This window comes from Macaca thibetana, chromosome 18 (genome assembly GCF_024542745.1).
Source record: "Macaca thibetana thibetana isolate TM-01 chromosome 18, ASM2454274v1, whole genome shotgun sequence".
NCBI lineage: Eukaryota > Metazoa > Chordata > Mammalia > Primates > Cercopithecidae > Macaca > Macaca thibetana.
This window is the reverse complement of record NC_065595.1, coordinates 55,588,938-55,608,907: the sequence shown is the minus strand read 5'-3', so window position 1 is coordinate 55,608,907 and position 19,970 is coordinate 55,588,938. Positions and strand designations below refer to the sequence as shown.

General features: G+C 39.8%; 1 pseudogene; it reads right to left on the bottom strand.

Moving 5' to 3' along the window:
* Positions 1–17,041: 17,041 nt before the first annotated feature.
* On the bottom strand, positions 17,042–19,767 carry LOC126941025 (WW domain-binding protein 2-like; annotated as a pseudogene).
* Between the last annotated feature and the right edge of the window lie 203 nt (positions 19,768–19,970).

The window sequence follows — 19,970 nt, the reverse complement described above, 5'->3', positions numbered from 1 at the left end:
TAGGAACACTTTTACACTGTTGGTGGGATTGTAAACTAGTTCAACCATTATGGAAAACAGTATGGCGATTCCTCAAGGATCTAAAACTAGAGGTACCATATGACCCAGCCATCCCATTACTGGGTATATACCCAAAGGATTATAAATTATGCTGCTATAAAGACACATGCACACGTATGTTTATTGCAGCACTATTCACAATAGCAAAGACTTGGAATCAACCCAAATGTCCATCAGTGACAGATTGGATTAAGAAAATGTGGCACATATACACCATGGAATACTATGCAGCCATAAAAAAGGATGAGTTTGAGTCCTTTGTAGGGACTTGGATGCAGCTGGAATCCATCATTCTTAGCAAACTATCACAAGAACAGAAAACCAAACACCGCATGTTCTCACTCATAGGTGGGAACTGAACAATGAGATCACTCGGACTCAGGAAGGGGAACATCACACACCGGGGCCTATCATGGGGAGGGGGGGGGGGGGGGGGGAGTGATTGCATTGGGAGTTATACCTGATGTAAATGACGAGTTGATGGGTGCAGCACAGCAACATGGCACAAGTATACATATGTAACAAACCTGCACGTTATGCACATGTACCCTACAACTTAAAGTATAATAATAATAAATAAATTTAAAAAAAAAAAAAAAGAAAAAGAAGAATCCACGGACTTTACATCTAATGAGTTGCCTGATCTGAGATCAATCTATAAGAATCAGTAGCATTTTTCTACAGCAGCAATACCCAAATACAGAATAAAACAAAAAGTTATTTTCCTTAATAGCAAAACAAAGATAAAATCCGACCAAATGATAATGAATACACAAACTGCAGCAAATACATAAAACCTCTGTAGAGAAAAATTCAAAATTCATAAAAGAACATAATTTTAAAGACCTGAATAAATAGTCATTACATGCTCTTGGATGGAATGACTTAACAGCAGAAAAATGTCAATTATTTCCCAAATTACATATATATATATATATATATAAAATTTGTATATATATGCTACATAAATTATATATATACACAAATTACATATATGTAATTTGTGTATATATATAATTTATGTAGCTATTATATAATTATATATTATATGATTTTTATATAAATTCAATGCAATCTGAAATGAATTCCAGCTACATTTGTTTAGGAACCTGATACGAGTATTCTAAAAAGCACATAGAGGCCAGGCATGGTGCAATCCCAGCACTTTGGGAGGCTGAGCAGGGCAGATCACCTGAGGTCAGGAGTTCGAGACCAGCCTAGCCAACATGGTGAAACCCTGTCTCTACTAAAAATACAAAAATTAGCTGGGTGTGTTGGTGCACACCTGTAGTGCCAGCTACTTGGGAGGCTGAGGCACGAGAATCACTTGAATCTGAGCGGTTGCAGTGAGCTGAGATCATGCCACTGCACTCCAGCCTGGGCAACAAAGTGAGAGACTGTCACAAAAAAAAAGAAAAAAAAAAACATATAGAGTAATAAAGTTACACAATTTTGAAAAACAACAGGAAAGCAAAGATAAATTGCTTCATTCTCTATAGTAATAGAGTCAATAGAACACAATGAAGAGCTCAGAGACAGACACACAATTTAATGTCTTATAATGGTGTCATCACAAAGATATAGGGAAAATATAGACAATTAGTAGATGCTGTTCAGAAAAATGGATTACTATATGAAAAAACTAAAAGTTAACATCTACCTAACACCATAAACAAATATACAGATGGATTAATAACCTAAGTATAAACAAAACACTGAAAAAAAAAAAAAAACAGAAGAACATGTAGGGTAATACCTTTGTAACCTAGGAGTGAGGAAGAATTTCTTAAACAAAATCCTGAAAGTACTAACCACAAAGCGAAAAGTGACATAACTTGACACCAGTGAAATGAAGGCTATCACTCAACAAAGAAAACTATGGATAAAATTGACATACATGAGACATTTGCAATTTCAAAAACAACCAAGGGCCTCGAATCAAGAAGAGATCTTGAAAAACCAACAGGAAAAAGACAGGAATACAATAGAGAAAGGGTTAATTAAGAAATTTCTAGAAAATGAACCTTAAAAGGCCACAGTGAAGATATGCTCAAATGTAGTATATTTTGATAACTGCAAATTTAAATGGCAGTGATATATGTTACACTCTTCACATTGGGACAAATTGGAAGACCGGACAATGCCAGGTGCTGGCAGGTGTATGGTGATAGGGCAAGCTTCCACCACAACAGGGGGTAGTAGAGAATAATGCAGACATTTTGGAGAACATTCTGTTAATATTTGATCAAAATATGTGTATGTATATCCCATGAGCCAGCAATCTCACTGCTGGGATATATCTCAAAGAAATTCACACAGTTTTACTTTTCTTTTCCTTGCCTTCTTGCTCTGGCTAGGATCTCAGTACAACGTTAAATACATGGGGTAAGAATAGATATTTTTGCTGTGTTCATAACATTAGAGGAAAATATTTGATCTTCTCCATTAAATATATTATCTGTAGGTGTTCACTGATGCTCTTGATTAGCCATCATTTCTTCAAATGTATTTTCTCTCCTTTTCTCATTCCTTTTCTTCTGGGATCCCAATTACATGTATGTTATGCTACTTGATACTGTCCTACAGGTCACGGAGTCTTTATTCAAGTTTTTCAGTCTTTTTATCTCCGCATTTCATTTTGCATAATTTCCATTGCTGTGTTTTCAAATCCGTTGATATGTGATTATGTAGCATATAATTTGAGGTAAGTTTCATTCCAGTAACACTTTCTTTACATATGTTGTATTTCTTAATTTCTAGAATTTTTATTTTGTTTTTTCCATATGTTCTACTTATTTCTTCATGTTTTCCTCTAAATCCTTGAACATATTTACACTTGTGGTTTTAAACATCATTTTCTGATAATTTCACCAGCTCTGTTATTTCTATATCTGTTTCTATGATTGAATTGTTTCTCTTCATTATGGGTCACAATTTCCGGCTTCATCTCTATCTTACACTTTTTGATTAGATGATTAGATGCCACACATTATGAATATTATGTTTCTAAGTATTTGGACTTGTTGGTTTTATTTTAAGGAGTATTTGAATTGTGGGAGGGAGACAGTTACATTACTCAGCTTACTCCGTTTCAGATTTGTTTTTAAATTTTATTAGAGCAATTCTAGAATAGCTTTTGTGATTTGTTTTTTCTTCTTTAGCCTTTACTACATAGTTTGCTTCTTTTTCTCATCACACATGGTTTGTGAAAAAATTTAATGTATAGAAAAGTTGACAGAATGATATGCAATGAACAGCCACACACTGCTGCCTAGATACACTTATTAACATTTTACCATGTTTAATTAATCTATCTGAAATATTCTATATTTTTTTCTATTAGAATGTATATTTTTCCTCCAATTTTTCTAAATGTTGCTTTTACGTCTTTATATACTTGCTTACACCTACCAAACATTGCTGTATCTTTTAATCTATCTCCTGAACAAATGAGAAAAAATATGCTTTTTTTTCCTGCCACTCACCTCCTTGCTTCCTGGTATGTGTGTGTACATGTGTGTTTAGGTGTGTTGCTTTCCTTGAAGGTTCTGTCCATATCTATTTTATCTAAAATATTATTTTTATTGTATATGTATTCCATCAAAATTTAATATTTAATTTTTGTTTTGTAATCACAACGAACATAGTTGAACTTAGATTTGTGTGTAAAATGGGATTTGTGATCTATGGATTCCAAAGGAGGCCATGGATTGATTTCCATAGATTTCTGAATAACACCAAGTAGTATGTACATTTTCAGGTATCTGAAATTTCTCTTTCTGAGAAGGTCCATGTCTTCCTCAGAATCTCCTAGGGGTTAACAAATTAATTAAGTAATCCATATTCACAGTCCTTTTATACCATAATTTCTCTATTCTTTTTTATTCATCTTTCACATTGCTAGAAAACTTGTGCAAATGACCTTTTCCAGGAATTGTTCATTGGTAATCTACTTCCCAAATTCTTGCTTTTGTGAATATGCCTTTCTTTTGCCTTTACAAGAATAACAACTAGACTGTTTATGGGATACTTGGCCACAGCCTTCCTTTTAAAATTCTCTTATACTGCTAATGTGAATCCTGGACTAGCCTGATGATTTCCATTGTTGGTTGCATATTTTCTCTGGCTGGATGTTTGTGACAGTAGATGGCATTTACCAAGTACTTATTATGTGCCAAATAACAGGCTAAGTGCTTTTGCAAACATTTTAGTATTTCATCTTCATTATAATCTTGTAAGTTACATACTACCTGCTTAATATCACAGTAATGCAGCTTGTACCCAGGTAATCTGACTGTAGTCTTAAGCAGTGCTATTCTGACTTGAAGGATTATTTTTCTTTTCGTCCTTAAAGTTCTGTACATTTGCTCAGAGACACTTAGGGTTTGACAAATTCTTTCCATTTGGCTTGCTACAGTGAGCCTTCGTCACCTGTATATTTCTCTTTTTGTGTTTGTTTATCATTTCTGACTTCTGCAGGCACACAAACTATGTGCTGAATCTTTGTTGTTTGATTTCCATAGCTGTTATCTTCACACTGATCTTTTTGTTTCCTTTGTCTCTCTTTCTTCATTCTGATTGATTTTTTTCCAGGATAGTTCTCTATGGATTCTAGTTTTTAGAGTCAGTTCTGGCTTTGATTCTTCTACTGTAGTTTTCAGTTCCATAATAATATTATTTTTCTCCTTTTTTTTTTTAACTCACCTCAGTAGTTTCCTTTTCATTTTGTTATCTTCTCCCATTTTATATTTAATAAGTCCATTTATCCTTTTCTCTTCATAGGAGTGTGATAAAGTTATATATATTTTCATTATGTCTTTTTGTATAAAATTTATGTCAAATTATGCCTTTTATCTCTTATCTCTCTCTTAGATGTTGAGCTCACTTCCTCCCTTTTCATTGTGTAATTTTTCTAGGTCGCAAGCTTCTGTTTTTATTTGCATTCTTCACCTTTGAAAGGGGAACTTGTAGCTCTGAATTTGCCATCAATATAGAGAGAACCAAATATTCTAAACTCTCATTCCATAGGATTTAATATGGAGAGCTACATGTTGTTGATTAAAATATCACTTTATTCATTCATTTTCCCAAGGAAGTTAGAGAAGGAGCTAGGATCACACACAGCTTGGTCCGCTGAATTTGATAGACATAAAAAGAAACTCTTTTATTGAGGGTCAGCTCTTGGAGGAAGGAGTAAGAAAGAGGGACTTTGGGTTTTGCTTGTTTTTCTAATACAGTTCTTTTTCCCTCCAGCTTTACTGTGGTATAATTGGTTTACAAAAAAAAAAAAAAACTGTACATGATTATTGTATACAATTTGGTGAATTTGGACATATGTGTATACACTCATGTTACTATTACCACAGTCAAGGTAATAAACATATCCATCATCTCTAAAAGTTTCTTTGTATCCCTTTGTTGTTGTTGTTTTGTTTTAATGATAAGGACACTTAATATGAGCTCTATCCTCTTAAAAAATTTTTAAGTGCATAATGCTTTATTGTTAACTACAGGTACTGTGTTGCACAGTAAATCTCCAGAATTTAGGCAACTTTTATGACTTTTCACTCATGGAGCTACAACTTCCCATATCTTCCTTCCCCCATTCTCTGATAACCACCATTCTATTGCCTACTTCTATATACATTTGATTACTTTGGATGCCTCCTATAAGAGGAATCATGCAGTATTGGTCCCTTTGTGACTGTCTTATTTCACTTAGCCTAATGTCTCCCAGGTCCATCCATGTTGTTGCAAATGGTAAGATACCCTTTCTAGGTTTGAATAATATTCCGTTATATGTATCAACTACATTTTCTTTATCCATTCACCTTTTATTGGACATTTGGGTTGTTTCCATATCTTGGCTATTGTGAATAATGCTGCAGTGAACACAGGAGTGCAAATATCTTTTGAGATCTTGATTTCAAATCTTTTGGATATGCACCCAGAAGTAGGATTGCAGGGAACTTTGGCTATTCTGATACCCAAGAGCACTTACGCATTGCATTTGGTCAGTTGGATATTTTCTCAACACAATTATTATTGTCTGATGCTGCCAATCTAGGGTTGAATGTTGTTTTCTAGGAGATTGCCTCGCACTTTTCATTCATGTTAAGTTTGCCTCCAGACTATGCTCTCAAGCTTGAGAAAACAACATGGAGCCTGAGACCTCCAAGGAATTCCACCAGCTCGGTGCCCACTGTTGAGTCAGAGGGAGGGAATGAGTTTCTGGAATGTGGTTCCATCTCTTCAGCGGCCCACATTCCCAGAAACTCATTCCCAATTCTCCCCAAATTGGAAAACATTATCAGGAATTGACAGAATTGTCTCTGCTCACTTCCCTTAATTCTCCACCAGTCTCACAAGTATATAAATTATACATTCACTCCTGGAATCTTCTTTTAATTTGATAGAGAATCTTCTTTTAAATTGTAGTATATCTGGTGGGTGTCCCTCAAATCTCAGCAAATATTTATTTTCTAGAGGCAAATGGGTATGATTGATAGGTATTAGTCAGAAAGACTGGAAATAAATTACAACAGTGCGATAAGAGAAGATAGGTAAAACAAGTATTTTAAGACACAGAGTATACTTATGAAATAATGCAGAGACAACAGATAGAATAGGAACTGAGAGGAGTCCACAGAATTTATACAACAGAGAGGCCACTGATGAAGCTGGGATGGAGAAGTTTTCCATGGAATGTCCACAGCAGTGAAGGAACTGCAGAATGTTATTAAATACATTTTAAAACACTGTGCAATAGATGTGAAGAGTATATGGTAAGGGAAATGGCCAATGATCTCTCTGGTCACCAATTCCCTTCCCCATAAAATATGAAGCTGGATTTGATCATCTCCAAGGTGCCTTTTGCAGTAGGAGCTGCTGAGTGGAGGTAAGGCTCACTCTCCTTGATGCACATTACCCGGGAACTTCCCCATCAAATCTGGAGAAAGAAGACCAACTCTGAAGCTTTTGCTGAAACAGACTGAAACTGACTCTAATAGAGTCTTTAGTCTGATTTCCAGTGTGCAGGAAATATAGGGGAGGAAGGAACAAGTTTAGGGTACCAACAAGGACTAATAGTCACGTGGGTCTCTCTGTTCCTGTCTGGGGCCTTTCTCTGGAACCATGTGAGCTCACTCAGCCCATAAGCAAAGCAGCCCAGAAGTGAAGAGTGAGCGGTGAGAGTCTGTAGACAGAGATTTCACATACCCCAGCTGAGAGGTGTGTGGTACCCAGGTCCTCAGAGCATCACGAGTAGAATTAAGCCCCAGTTGCCTACAGTGATACACTGCTCATTAATGCATCTTTTCTTGGCCTTTCGCCCTTTCCTGCCTCACTTTTGCTGCTACCTCATTGTTTTCTTCCTAGCACTACTGTACAAATAAAATGCCTGCCCTCAAGTCCTTATCATAGGGTCTGCTTTGGGGGAACCCCAAATAAAGACGAGGGGACTATTAGAAAATTAAAACTATGTAGGAGACAAAACACTCAAAAGCATCATGTGGACATTGATTAGATCTGGGTTTGAACAAACCAACCGTAAAATAATGTATTTGAGATAATCCAGGAAATTTGAATATAGACTTAGCATTAGATGATATTAAGAAACTATTGCTAATTTGGTTAGTTGTGATAATGATATGATGTTTGTAAGATAAGGTCTTTATTTGGAGATGCATGAGTAAAATTATAGATCAGTGGGATTTTTCAGTACTTAAAGAAAAGGAAAGGAAAAATAGAATAAATAAAACAAGTGTGGCAAAATGTTAACTGTTGAATCTGGGTGATAAGTATTTGGGAGTTCATTATAATATAATATTATACTTCTTATTTTGTGTATTTTCAAAATCTTTCATAATAAAAGTTTTGTTCTTTTTTCAGAAGAGAAAAATTCCAAGAAAATACTACCTTTGACAGTAGACAAAATTCCTCAAGAGCATTTACTTTCAGAGACTTAAGTACAGAAAAGACTTTCATACACCTCTTTCAGACAAGACACACAAAAAAAGGCCCTCCTACTTGCTGCAAAATGACATCCACTGATTACTCATCTTCTGAATTCCCTGCCTGCAGCCTTGCCACATGCCACATTTCTCTCTCTGAAGTATCAAAAAGCAAACAAACTCTCCTGAAATCAGCATATTCCATTGCAAGAGGCCAGCCACTAAGCCGTCACATGAGTAGCACTCAGAGTACCAGAGTGGGTTTTGAAATATTCTGGCCAAGAATAGTTCCAAGGGCAGAGCCCAGACACGCCATGCAGCTCACGTAAAAAAAATTCCATACATTTTCCATGCACTGATTCAAGATGCCCACAGAAATAGACCAAGGCATTGCTGAATCAATTCTCAAGACAGGAAGGAACCTCCTAGAAAAAAAATAGCTCTTGGTCTCCTGCAAGGTAAAATGTGTGCCTCAGATCTGCAAATGAAAGAGTATCACAAACATATGGTTAATGACTCATCCCAAACGGAAAAACAGAGTTTGTTATATTTTATGGAGATTTTACATGTTGAAGGTACATCTGTTGCTATTTATGCTGACATGTATGTAGAGATTGGCAGAGCAAGTTCTCTGTAGGGATGAGCGAAATCCAAACCAAACCACAGAACTTTCTAACTTTGAGGCTGGCTCCTGGGATGGAAAACGGCTTCCTGATCCCTTGAAACACTGCCCAGTTGAGCAGGGTGACTCTGAGAGGCCCACATCACAGGACTGCACAGTTGGATAAAGCAACAAAAAGTCCTGCTTTGCACAGGGCCTCTAGAGAGAACAGAACAAAGACAGGAAGCCAGAGAGGTGTTGGAGAGCTCGGGGAACAGTCTTCTGATTACTGAACACCTTCTTTGGGTGACCGTTCCAGGAAAAATAGACCACATCTATTCTGACATAAACACGCCACCCAGAATCAAACAAAAGCCCACTCCCTTTAGCTCTGTTAATAACACTCTCTAAGAAAGTGTTCATCTGCTCTGGCCAACTTTTTTTTTTTCCAGTTGGATAGCGCTGATAAGTTTGAAGACATTTCCTTGGTTATTTACATTTCCACATCTCCCATTTTATAGTTCATTGGTCTTTATTTTTGTTCAGTTACATGATTGTTTAACCTGTGAATCATGTGTTTTACTGATTTGGTCTAGCCTCTGCCTTCTTCCTTCTCTTTCTCCTTCCTCCCTTCATTGCTTGCCATCTAATAGAGGAGAAACAACAGGCAAATAAACAACTATACAGTAAAGTTGAAGGAGAATAGAAGTGCCAAAGAAGGGGAGAAGACGAGAAGATAAATTGTGTCCCCCACAAAATTAGTAAGTTGAAATTCTAACCCCTAGTACCTCAAAATGTAGCTATATTTGGAGACAGGGCCTTTAAAGGGATAATTAAGTCCAAATGGGGTTACTGGGGTGGGCCCTAATCCCATAGGGCTGGTGTCCTTATAATCAAAAGAATTTGGACACAGGCACGGAGAGAAGACCCTAGGAAGACACAGGGAGAAGGCAGCTGTCTATAAGCCAAGGAGAGAGGCCTCAGAAGAAACAAACTCTGTTAAAAACTTATCTCAGACTTCCAGCCTCCAGAACTGTGAGAAAATTAATTTCTGTTGTTTAAGCCACTCAGTGTATGGTACTTTGTTATGGCAGCCCAGCCAGAGGACTTCGGACAGCCACCAGACAGACTGCTATGAGAATCCAGGGGTGGAAGAGAAGACTAGTTTTCTAGGATCAAAAACCATCATCTGGAAGAGGTAGAATATGAATGATGGCTTCAGAGACAGGTAGAATTTGCTCATGCAGTAACAGCAAGGCTGAAAAACTGCAGCCTTGACCTTCTAGGCTCAAGTGATTTTCCCACCTCAGACTCCCAAGTAGCTAGGACAACAGATGCACACCACCACCCCCAGCTAAATATCTGTGTATTTCTTGTAGAGATAGGGTCACTCTATGTTGCCCAGGCTGGTCTCGAACTCCTGGAATCAAGCAATCCTCCGCCTTGGCCTCCCAAAGTGCTGGGATTCTATGTGTGAGCCATAGAGCCCAACCCAGAAACTCAGTTTCTTATGTAGACTTTTCCAAGGTTGCATACCCAGGCCCAGTGAGTTCTCCATCATCCAAGGAGACATTTTCTACACTCTTGTGGCCAGGGCACCTCCATGGTGGTACTCACTGTGCTCGCTTGTCTGATCCTTCCAATAGGAAGGATCAACTCTACTTTTGATTTAGATGAACCTACACAGAAATTACAGAGCTTGTTAACCCTCTGTTCACCTGCATATTAATACCATTTAACATTGGCCAAGAACTAACTGCAGGCCAAGCACAAACACTCACCTACCCCATTTTAGGCATCTCAAAAGAAACTACGTATGAAAAGCAGAAACTTAATAGACTATAATACAGTATATGTGAGACCACTTCAGTTAACACACACACTATTTTAAATTATCGTTGGTACCATGGCTGCTGTTGAGTATTATATTACCCATGTACTAAATTAAACTCAAGTTACTTTTAATGTTGTCTAAAGTATTCTCATGTAAATCCACTCGTTCAAGGCTTGCATTATGAGACTCCAAGAATGTATTACTGACAGTCATGGAAAATGTATTTAACATTCTTATAAATATTTTAACTCTTTTTTTTGGCAGAGGGCAAAATTGTTCCTTTTGCCTTTATTCAAGTGAGATTTGGCTTCTCAGTGAATCTGTTCTCAGCCAACTGAGAAGGTTCGATAGTGTCAAGAGTTAGGTTTTTTGTCTCCAGCCTCTCCTCTTGTTTTTAACCCTCAACTTCAGAAAGATTACAGATGTTATTCAGTCAAAATCCTATAAAAATAACCCAGGTGTGGCAGATGCTGTTTCTGATCTTAAGGGAGATACAATAAGAGACTCTCTGGTGTATTAATGAAAAAATTGGGTCCAAGCAGCACCAGATAAGGAGCAAAAAGAGAGTACATGTGTTTACTATAATGATGACCAAGGACTAAGCCATCCCCTTTTAAGGCCCTCAAAGCTGCTTTAGGTTTTGATAGAGTCCACCCAGATAATTTAAAATAATCTCCTATTCCAATATTCTTTGCTTAATCATATCTGCAAAGTTCATTTTGTCATGGAGGGTAACATAGTCCCAGGTTCTAGAGTTTAGGATGTATTCATGTTTGTGTGTGGGCTGATTATGTGTTAGGTCCAGCTCCTTCTCAAGAATGTTCAGTTATCAGAACTCCTATGTGCCCAGGTTGTTGATGAAGAGGGGCATAGGACAACTATTCCAACAACTCAGACAATAACATTTTTGTTGGAAAGAATCTAATAGTAGAAAGAGGAAAGATTCCATTTTGCAGAAGTCAAAAGATTTTATTTCTAATCTTTTGATTCAAGCGATTTCTAATCTCTTGAACCTGTGTGTGTGTGTGTGCGTGCGTGCGTGTGTGTGTTAGAAAAAGGGTCAAGGAGTATCATCCAGGAATAAAAAGATTTAGAGTCAGACCTGCATTTGTTTGGGTTTGTCCCTGTATAGTAGGCAGAATAATCCACCCTCTGCCTCCACGGACGAACACATGCGTACACATGTACACACACACAGAAGCACATCCTAATTTCTAGAGCCTGCCAATATGCTAACCTAAATAGCAAAAGGAACTTTGCAGCTGTGATTAAGTTAAGAATTCTGAGCAAGGACATGAATAGACAATTCTCACAAGAAGATATACAAATGGCCAACTTATGAATAAATGCTCAGCATCACTAATGATCAAGGAAATGCAAATCAAAACCACAATGCACTACCACCTTACTCCTGCAGGAATGGCCATAGTCAAAAATTAAAAAATATTAGATGTTGGCATGGATGCAGTGAAAAGGGAACACTTTTACACTGCTGGTGGGAATGCAAACTAGTACAACCACTATGGAAAACAGTGTGGAGATTCCTTAAAGTGCTAAAAGTAGAACTACCATTTAATCCAGCAATCCCACTACTGCGTATCTATCCAGAGGAAAAGAAGTCATTATACAACAAAGATACTTGTACACACATGTTTATAGCAGCACTATTTGCAATTGCAAAAATATGGAAATGGCCCCCAAAACCATCAATCAATGAGTAGATAAAGAAATTGTGGCCTGGGCATGGTGGCTCACACCTGTAATCCTAGCACTTTGGGAGGCCAAGGCATGTGGATGACTTAAGGTCAGGAGTTCAAAATCAGCCTGGCCAACGTGGTGAAACACTGTCTCTACTAAAAATACAAAAAATTTAGCAAGGCATGGTGGCAGTCACCTGTAATCTCAACTACTTGGGAGGCTGAGGCAGGATAATCACTTGAACCTGGAAGGCGGAGGTTGCAGTGAGCCGAAATCACACCACTGCACTCTAGTCTGGGTGACAAGAGTGAAACACCACCTCAAAAAAAAAATTGTGATGGGGCGGGGGGGGTGATGGAATACTGCTCAGCCATAAAATGGAATGAAATAATGACATTTGCAGCAACCTTGATGGAGTTGGAGACTATTATTCTAAGTGAAGTAACTCAGGAATGGAAAACCAAACATCATATGTTCTCACTCATAAGTGGGAGCTAAGCTACAAGGATGCAAAGGCATAAGAATGATACAATGGACTTTGGGGACTCAGGGGAAAAGATGGGAGGGGGGTGAGGGATAAAAGACTACAAACTGGGTTCAGTGTACACTGCTCAGGTGATGGGTGCACCAAAATCTCACAAATCACCACTAAAGAAATTACTCATGTAACCAAATACCACCTGTTCCCAAAAGAACTATGGAAGTAAGAAACAAATTTAAAAATTTTAATAAGAAAAAAAGAATACTGAGCTAGGAGATTGTCTTGAATTATCTGGGTGTGTCCTGTCTAATCACCTGGGTCCTTATGAGGGAAAGAGGGAGTGCAGGAGAGTCAGAGTAAAAGATGGAGATGGAACAATGGAAGCAGAGGTCAGAGAGAGATGAGAGAGCTGAAGATGCTATGCTGCCGGCTTTGAAGATAGAGGAAGGGGCCATGAGCCAAGGAATGCAGGCAGCCTCTAAAAGCTGGAAGAGGAAAGGGAATAAATTCTCCCCTAGAGCCTTCAGAAGGAATCAGCCCTGCCAACACATTTTAGACTTCTGACCTTCCTGGACTTTGAGAAAATGCATTTGTGCTATTTTTAAACCACAAGGTTTATAGTGCTCTGTTATAGTGCCAATACGAAATGAATATACCCTACTTTAGCACTTAGGAAGCGCTACCTTACTCTTGAGCAAGTTGCTTAACCAGGTTGTGCCTCAGTTTGTGCATCTGTAAAAGGAAGTAGCAGTTACACTTATTTTACCGGGCTGTCCTGTAAGGACTGGGTGAGGCCATGCCTGTTAGGATTAATTGCCATCTCGGCCTCCACTGCTGTGACTGCAGGTCATATATCCTTAACATCTCTGTATTTCCTCTCCCTTCTCTATGGAATGTGACTAAACCACCTTCCCAGGATGGTTGTGAGGATCAGATGAAGGAATAATGTAAATCGAGTATTTAAGGTGTGATTCAGTTAAGTAAGAGTAAATTCTTTTAGTTTTTGCTTGGCTAATGCCCAGGGAGGCTTCACTTCCCTCTGGTTTGCAAGACAAGCCTTGCACCCCTTCCCATTTCCCATCCCCACTAGGCCAGCACTTACCATCCTCTACTGCAGAGCCGAGTTTAGGTCCTCCTCTCTCACTGTCCGTGAGCCCCTGGAGCATAGCCCTGTCTGATTTGTGTTTGCATCTCCAGATCCTTGCTGTGGGTATTTGCTAGAGTTACAGAAGCCATGCAAACCTTCTCGTTCTTTGCCACACTCAATCCCCGGCCCCCTTTTTTGCTACTGCTCTATGACTGAAACTATTTTGCTGTAAACCAGTAGTTTTCAACCCTGGTACACATTAAGATCACCTGGGGAACTTTTAAAAAAATTACTGGTGTCCAAGCTCCACCCTGGACCAATTAAATGAGCTCTCTAGGGGTGGGGCCTGGACATCAGTAATTTTTTTAAAAGCTCCCCAGGCGATTCCAATGTACCGGCAGGGCTGAGAAGCAATTCGACGCTCAGCCAGTCACATCTGAACAGCTAATTCTGAACTCAGAGTTCAAATCGGAAGGGAGAGGTCATTTATCTATTCTTCTCACCAAGTCTCAAACTGTCCTCATTCTTAAAGACACAGATTCCAACTGTCTTTGAGACAGAATGTCAGAAAGGTGAATGTCAGAAACTATACAAATGATACAAGTGAATGCTCTGCAATCGGGCCAAAGGAAGAATGGCTCTTGTTTTTTCTAGTTGCTTTAAATGGTGGTCTACAACTGTTAAGTCCAGTTTGCAGACCAGAGAACTAGAAGCATACACTCAAGGAAATGATTACAGACAGAGGGGAGAATGCTACTAAATCTATACCTTTGTCTTATCTAAAGAAATATTTCTGCTTCAGCATATGAAAACAGGGAATCGTGCTGACCACCATGTAAGTGAATTGACAGTCTTCTGTGAGCCAACCCTAACTGCAGTGCCACTGCAAGTCCTAGGACTACACTGTGGGACACTGAGAAGTCCCAGAAGCCTCCCTGGACATTAGCCAAGCAAATTAACACAGAGCAGGTTAACACAGAGCATTCAGGAGGTGTCCTGGGCCTAGCACACGGTTCTCCCTTTCCACTCCCAGGCTGAACTGAAACACAGCAAATCACCCCAGGCTTTTCCTTTTAATACGCAATTTCATTTCAAAGCCCCTTTTGATAGTGCTGGTGACTGTGACACATTGACACAACTATCAGAATGAAAGTTGGTTGACAATATCCAGAATGAAACTCTTCTATCTCTTCCAAGAAATGTGTGCACAACTACATTTACAGAAAAAAAAAGTTGCTACATGGGAGCTGATGGGTCAATAACAATTTCCATTTTTATTTCCAGGTCTACTAAAATCGGACTAGTGTTCTAGGACAGAGTATGTGATTTAAAGCTCAAAAGCTAACTATGGCTTGTGAAATAAACTTCATTTCATAGATCAGCATTCACTGCATTTAAAGTGGACGTTTTTGGTAGAGGTTTTAAAAATCCATTAAAGCAACATGTTTTATATGTTACTGTACATTACTATAAAAGAAGTTTAAAATCCAACTCTAATAACCTCAAGAAAATGCTCAGCCTTTACTACCAAGTCATTGAGTAATAGCCCCAAGATTGTCATCTCTCCTGATAGATGGCTCTTCTCTAGCTGGCAGAGGAATATTTATGATCCCCATTAAATATATATGAGTAAATGATACAGATGTCTTGAATGCCAATTAATACACATGAAAATAACCAATAATATATCTTCTTTCTGTAAATGATTATAATTTGACAGTATTGAAATAATTTCATCCAGTTCTCCAAATTACGCTAATATTGCTTACCCTCTTTCCTTCTTTTATTTCTCCATGTTGCTTGGTACACAGCACACATACTCACAAACTCACACACAATGGCAATTACTATCATCTAAAATTATATGCAGTCAGCTATAAATATACATATGTAAAAAAAGACTTACATGTGTTCTAATTATGACAGTCCCTAGTTTTCTTTATGTATTAAGGTAAATATTTAAGAAGCAGCTTATTTCTCCTATTGTATTCCATTTCTGTCATAAAATTTTTTCCCTAAAGGTACAAAGTTTAGGAAGAAAAACACTCTGTGCTTGGAGATTATAAATCATGACCTATTTAAGTGTAGTTCAAATGCCAAGAAACATTTGAAATGTTTTTGATAGGTTTCATTTTTTAAAAATATGCTTAATTGAGCTTTTATTCTCTGATCAATTTGTACCTTTGTACCTTTCTCTTTACATTTTAAGGTATACTTTATACATAAAATACATGTACCGTGTGTCATTTAGCGAGTTTTGATGAATGTACACAGCTGCGTAACAAACATCCCAATTAAAATACGAAACATTCCCATCATCCTACTAAGCTTCCTCATATCCCTTTGTAGTTTGTCTCCCCACTACTTACTTCCAGATGTGACCTCCATTATGGTTTCTTTCACTATAACTTATTTTCGCCTATTCTACAATTTCACACAGTAGAATCAGATAGTACCTGCTCTTTCAATCTGGCTTCTTCTGTGGTATGTATTACTGTTGTATGTGTTACTATGTTGCAATGGCTTGAGATTCATCTGTGTTGTATGTAATTAGTAGTTTGTTCCTTTTTATTGCTGAGTGTTAGCATCCCGTTAATCTGTTAATGAACATTTGGGTCATTTCCAGTTTGGGGTCATTTTAAATAAAGCTGCTATGAAAATTCCTGTACAAATCTCTCAGACACATATAGATATCGGAGTTACGTATCTAATGCTACACACTTTATATGGAGAAATCAAGTAAAGATGTTTATGTCTCTTTTCTGCAACCCCCAGTGCATACCAGGATCTAAAGGGTCTAAAGCAGATAAACACATAGGTATATGGTGGGGGTGCTGGCCAATATAGTGTCCTGGCTCTTTTAGGACTATGTAAGCCGCTTATTTGGCACCTTTTGTATACACAGAATTGGTTTTGTTTTCCTTCTGCCTAATATAGTACCTGGCACATAGGTGAAAAACAACTCATGAATTCTTATTGAATTTTAAAATACATGCATAATTGACTGAATAGGTGGATATAAGAATGAATAAGTGAACGCTTTTTGAAGTTACATATAAGTGAGTACAACTTTGAAGAGGATCGTGGCTATTATGATAAAATCTAGAATGAAGTTTTTCTTTTTGTCACCCAGATAAGTGTGGTCCTACCTTCTAAAATTCAGAAAAGAATGAATAGCTTTGAACATATCAAAGCAATACAAATCCAAGAATTCTACTGGGGTGAGTTGGTTAAATGTCTTCTGATGCCGTTTTAAAAATACCAAAACTGACCTAGCAAAATCCCTGGGTACCAAGTTTCTTGGCCTAACTCCTAAGGGTGCTAGATGACTAGACAACATCACCTTCTCTAGGGGTCGTATTAAAAAATAAGAATATTCTTCTCGAAAATACTCACTTGCCTTCTAGGAACACGCCATGTTAGGAGGGAATGCTTCTTTCCCATTCCAGAGGTTTCCTTCCATTTGGAGAGAACACAACACTCCTGGCCTCGTTCCATATTGTCCTTCACTCTCCCCCTGGGAGAAGGAGGAATCAGTTATCTGGGAATAAGCTGGAGAGAAGAAACTGGGCATATTTCCCAGCCGTTTTCTCTCTTCCTGCTCTTGAGAACTAGCAGTCCATAGGAAGCAAACATTTTGCCCTGCTTCTCCACACCCCAAGTTCTCTGGGGCAGGCTCCCCTGTGTGGGGGCCAGTGGTGATCCAGCTAATGTGACCCACTCATAAAGTCTGTCTCATTCTGAGGCTCTATATTATGAAGCTGACTTGCCTGCAGATAAGATATAAGCCACATTCTCCAGTATCAGGATAAGAAGGTGATACTGTAGTCTCCTGTCTGTCATACTTTTATTTTATTTCTCACACTATTTAGTAACTCCAGCGGGGAAGAAAGTGTTATTTGTTTGCCTCATACTACCTTGAATCTTGAACTCCTGGCTTGCCTCCATCCCTAAATGGCCTCAAAAAACTATCTGATACATTTTCTTGTTCTTGAAAGAGTCATACTGAATTACTTCAAAAGCATCAAGTAACCTAAATATATAAAGTAGTAGTTGCATTACATGGCAGAAGAGCTGATAATTAAATGATTTTAAAGATTTATGGTCCAGATTAAATACTGCCCTTATTGCCATCCCACATATGGAACAGAGTGTAATCTTTTTTACAGATAAAAAGTCAAAGACACAGAGAAGATTGTCCAGTGAGTCTCAGGCAGAGAGGAGTTGGACCATCCTACTTTTTTTTCCCCCTGTTACTTCATTTTCACTATTTCACATTTTCAGCCAACAAATCAAGGTACAAACAGGATTTATTTCACATTAACGTATTAACTGGATTTTTGTCAAATAAATAGGGAATTCTCTTTAAATAACCATCTCCTCACTTCATGGCCAGTGCAGGAATGAACTAGAGCAAATGTTAGTATATCTGGGGGCATGAGGCTTATAGGGAAGAGGTAGGCTGAGGGGCTGTAGCCAGCATGCGGGGTCAGGGGCCCTCATTCCTGGCCCACCGAGCAGCCCCGGGTGGCACAACGGCACAGATATGCATTCTCTAGTTCCAATAGAGAAGCGCCTTCTAGAAGAAAGAGAGAGGAGACAGAAAGCAAATTCCAGAAACACTAGCAGAAAGCAGGGAAGCTTCTTCTTCAGTGGGCTTATCCTGATGCCACTCAAGCCCTGGAAGCTCATTTTATAGCCTCAAAAGTCACATGGAATTGGCAACACCATGACCCAGGACAGGGAAGGGGAGGGTGACAGTGGCTGGGGCCAGAATCGGGCCGAGTGGAATCTGGGCTGACAGTCTGCCCATGGTGGCCCTTCCAGGCCAGGCACAGACCAGAGGAGGGAATGTGAACCAGGTCTGGCAGGGGTCTGTGGGAAGACACCTGGCTGGTCTGAGGGGGCTCATGAGACTGAGTGCAGAGTGGCTGCCAGACCAAGGGAGCTGGACTGCAGTGGAGGAGGTGGCCAGAGAATCCCTGCGTAGGGGGAAGCTACGGGAGTGAAACGGGAAGGCGGGGGTGCGGGGGGGGATACCCTGTGCTCCCAAGAGCCCCAGAGATGTGAGGCAGGCATGCGGCCTCTCCCGAGGCCAGGGACCCAACTGTCCCCCAGCGCTCCTTCCTGGTAACTGTTTATGATCAGACCTGGAGGAAGAACGAGGCCCTCCCTCAGCTCCCCCAGCCCCAGCCGCAACCCTGAGGGAAGGAGTAGGAAACAAGGACAGAGAGGGAGGCAGGCGGGAGGCAGGTGACGGGAGGCGTCTACTGGGTCTTCCTACCTTCTTACCCGAGATAAGATGGCGGAGGCTGCTTCGTGGGCATGGAGACGCGGTAAGGTTTGCCTGGGTTATAATAGGTGCTGGCAGCGGCTTCTGTGGCCCTGGCTTCAGCTACAGGAGTGGAGGAAACATCAGGGCTGACCAGAGGTTCCATGGGCCCAGGATAGGGCGGTGGCGGGGGCTGCACATACCCCATGGCCCTGTCCATCTTGAGAGGTCCTGGATAGAACTCAGGCGGAGACGGTGGAGAAGGGCAGCCAGGAGGGCAGGGGTACATTCCACTAGTGACTGGCGGGGGAAAGGCACAAGTCCTGCCAGGCATGTGAGAGTGGCCGGCCGTAGGCTCCACTGAGGGCTTCACCCCTGGGCGCTTGAGATGCCACCTAGAACACGTGCTTCCCAGACTCAGTGGCGCCCCCTGCCGTGAAGGCGGACTTGCAGGAAGCAGAGCCTTCCCAGCCACCGCCTGCTTCGGCTTTCACTGTTCCTTTGATGTAGTTTGCATCAAACACAGGCTGCTTAATCTCACAGGTCTTCACAAGATACAGTGGCATTACGAAGGACTGCATGGTATCGTTCGCCCTGGACAGAAAGAAAGATGAAAGGGGTAAGGTAGATAGTGCCTTTCTTGGTCCCTTTGGAGGCCTCTGACCGTTCTTCATGTCACTGAATGTAAGTTCCACAACATCGGAGGACACAAGGATGCTCGCAGTGTTGTTGGCCATCACTCCGCGGCCCTCGGAGTGACTCTCCTTGAGCACCATAGTCTTTCCGAAAGCAGCCCCAAGACGCCCCATCCTGCAGTTGACCAGCTCATGGTGGTGGCTACATCTTAACAAATGTATTGATATAGTGACTTTTAGGTAGAGAAGCAACTCAAGGGAATCCACACCCTCCCAAAGAAATCTTGAAGTTAGCCTAGGTATTCCATATTTAGAAAGTCAGCAGAGGCAGGCCAAGGCCTAAGCTTACA